Raw genomic sequence first — 3560 nt, forward strand, 5'->3', positions numbered from 1 at the left:
GCATCTCTTTGTCAGCCTTACATTACTGTTTACTCAACCTAGCTAGGGATTCCATGATATTTTCCTTCTGTACCTGCACTTATGCTAAGTGTTATGAATGCTACATTATGCGGAGTCAGACTTGTTTAGTCATACTTAAGGAGGGTAGAGCCTGATTTTTGTCAGAAAATTAATAGCAAAACGCCTTGTTCGCTGATTTTTAAGTTGAAGTCTATATTATTCTATAGTATTTTTTTATCTTAAGTCTAGACTACTCTCAGTGTTCAGACTTTCGGTGACATCTCTGCAATGTCCACAAGGTTTAGCAAACCTCTACATTATTTAACTTCTCAATACACTGACCTTTTCCTTTAACTTATAGGTTAATGTTTAGCCACAACCTTGAAAACAACTGATTTCTAGGCAGATCACTTCTCTTGTACTTTCTTTTACTCTATAGTTCCTGGTCTCACAAATGCCAGCAACCCACTGGTATTCAAGTCTAACTTCTTTCTCCCAAATACAGCAATCTCTCCTTGGGCTTGATTTTTGCTCTGCACTCTGTAAACTGCCCATAGGAAGATAGGTTCCTTAGTCTTGGGCACCATACCATGTGTTACTAGGCATGCTGACATCACAAATGCAATTGTTTCATATAGAAAGTCTAAAACAGTTGCTCCTTGTATTGTGCTCACTGTGATGGCTTGGTGGCTGTTCCAGTGTCCTCCATAACTCTGTCCTGTCTACAGTTGGAGGCCTTATGATCTGCTGTTTATGAGTGTGAATGTATACTCATAACATAAAACATTATCTTCCTTGGTGAGTCAAAAGCAAAGACAATTTTGAGTACTTCAACAGTCTGAAGTTTTGCTCTAGTGGATGAATGATTATTTGGTTGGTTTGTTATTTGGTTGGGGTTGGTTTGTTATTTAGTTGGTTGGTTGGTTGGCTGGCTAGCTGGCTGGCCAGCACAGTTTTAAAGACATAGGCTTCATGATATTAACCTTTTAGTTTGATTGGTGGCAATATATATCAGATTTTTTCCATCAATTTTTATTAGATATTTTATTTATTTACATTTCAAATGCTCTCCTCTGTACTGGCTAGTTTTGTGTGCCAATTTGACACAGGCTGGAGTTATCACAGAGAAGGGAGCTTCAGTTGGGGAAGTGCCTCCATGAGACCCAGCTGTGAGACATTTTCTCAATTAGTGATCAAGTGGGTAGAGCCCTTTGCGGGTGGTGCCATCCCTGGGCTGGAAGTCTTGGGTTCTATAAGAGAGCAGGCTGAGCAAGCCAGGGGAAGCAAGCCAGTAGGGAACATTCCTCCATGGCCTCTGCATCAGCTCCTGCTTCCTGACCTGCTTAAGTTTCAGTCCTGACTTCCTTTCGTGATAAACAGCAATGTGGAAGTAAGATGAACAAACACTTTCCTCCCCAACTTGCTTCTTGGTCATGGTGTTTTGTGCAGGAATAGAAACTCTGACTAAGACATCCTCTTTCCTGTTTTCCCCTCCAAAAAGTCCCCTGTCCCCTCCCTCCTCCCCCTGCCCAATACCCACCCTCTCCCACTTCCTGTCCCTACACTGGGGTATTCCCCTACACTGGGGCATAGAGCCTTCACAGGACCAAAGGCCTCTACTCCCATTAATGACCTGCTAGGCCATCCTCTGCTACATATGCAGCTGGAGCCATGAGTCCTACCATATCATCTTTAGTTGGTGGTTTATTCCCTGGGAGCTCTGGGGATACTAGTTAGTTCATATTGTTGTTCCTCCTATGGGGTTGCAAACCCCTTCATCTCCTTGAGTCCTTTCTGTAGCTCCTTCATTGAGGACTCAGTGCTCAGTCCAATGGATGGCTGTCACCATCCACTTCTGCATTAGTTAGGCACTGGCAGAGCCTCCCCAGAGACAACTATACCAGGCTCCGTTTAGGTTTGGTAAATATTTTGGGGATAGATCCCCAGGTGGGGCAGTCTCTGGATTGTCATTCCTTCAGCCTCTGCTCCATACTTTATTTATAATAGCCAGAAGCTGGAAAGAACCCAGATGTCCCTCAACAGAGGAATGATACAAAAAAATGTGGTACATTTACACAATGGAGCTACTCAGCTATTAAAAACAATGAATTTATAAAATTCTTAGGGAAATGGATGGATCTAGAGAATATCATCCTGAGGTAACACAATCACAAAAGAACACACATGGTATGCACTCACTAATAGGTGGATATTAGCCCAGAAGCTCAGAATACCCAAGAGATAATGCACAAACTACATGAAACTCAAGAAGGAAGACCGGCCGGGCAGTGATGGTGCATGCCTTTAATCCCAGCACTTGAGAGGCAGAGGCAGGTGGATTCTGAGTTCTAGGCAAAAAAGAAAAAGAAAAAGAAAAAGGAAGACCAAATTGTGGATACTTTGATCCTTCTTAGAAGGGGAATCAAGCCACCCATGAAAGGAGTTGGAGAGACAAAGTGTATATCAGATTTTTTTGTCCGTTATGCTCATTGCCTGAGTAGATTTTTCAAACATGACATAAGTATGTGTTTTTATTAGATATTTTCTTTATTTATATGTCATATGATATCTTCTTTTCCAGTTCTCCAAAAGAAATAAAATAAAAACAACAAAAAACAAGAAAAAAAAACCTACTGTTCCCCCACCCCTCCCTCTGCTCACCAACCCACCCTCTCCCTTTTCCTGGCCCTGGCATTCCCCTACATTCCCCTGGGGCATAGAACCTTCACAGAACCAAGGGCCTCTCCTGCCCTTGATGACCAACTCGGCTATCCTCTGCTATACTGCTGCTGGAGCCATGAGTCCCACCATGTGTACTCTTTGGTTGGAGTTTTACTCCCTGGGAGCTCTGAGGGTACTAGTTAGTTCATATTGTTATTCATCCTAAGGGGCTGCAAACCCTTCAGCTCCTTGGGACCTTTATCTGGCTCCTTCATTGGGGATCCTGTACTCAGTACAATGGATGACTGTGAGCCTCTACTTCTGTATTAGTCCTGTACTGTCAGAGCCTCTCAGGAGACAGCTATATCAGGCTCCTGTCATCCAGCATTTGCTGGCATCCACAATAGTATCTGGATTTGATGACTGAATATGGGAAAGATTCCCAGGTGGAACAGTCTCTGGATTCTCCTTCCTTCAGAATCTGCACCATCGTTTGTCTATGCAACTCCTTCCATGGGTATTTTGTTCCCCCTTTTAAGAAGGAACAAATAATCCACACTTTGGTATTTCTTCTTCCTGAGCTTCTTGTGGTTTGTGGGTTGTACTTTGTGTACTCCTATCTTCCGGGATAATAACCACTTATCAGAGAGTGCATACCACATGTGTTCTTTTGTGATTGGTTAACTCGCTCAGAATGATATTCTCCAGATCCATCGACTTCCCTACGAATTTCACAAATTCATTGTTTTTAATAGCTCCATTCTGTAGATGTACCACATTTTCTGTATTCATTACTCTGTTGAGGGACATCTGGGTTGTTTCCAGTTTCTAGCTATTATAAATTAGGCTGCTATGAACATAGTGGAGCATGTGTCCTTATTACATGTTGGAGCATCTTC

At 42.6% G+C, this 3560-nt stretch overlaps 1 long non-coding RNA gene across 1 annotated transcript in view; it reads left to right on the plus strand.

Annotated features, from left to right (window-relative positions):
• The first annotated feature begins 677 nt into the window (after positions 1-677).
• Positions 678-3560, plus strand: part of LOC116084846 — a 28881-nt gene continuing 25998 nt past the window's right edge. The window contains exon 1 of the long non-coding RNA XR_004116288.1: positions 678-798. This is a non-coding gene — a long non-coding RNA (uncharacterized LOC116084846). The remainder of the gene's footprint in view (positions 799-3560) is intronic.

This window comes from Mastomys coucha, unplaced genomic scaffold, assembly GCF_008632895.1.
Source record: "Mastomys coucha isolate ucsf_1 unplaced genomic scaffold, UCSF_Mcou_1 pScaffold9, whole genome shotgun sequence".
NCBI classification, from domain to species: domain Eukaryota; kingdom Metazoa; phylum Chordata; class Mammalia; order Rodentia; family Muridae; genus Mastomys; species Mastomys coucha.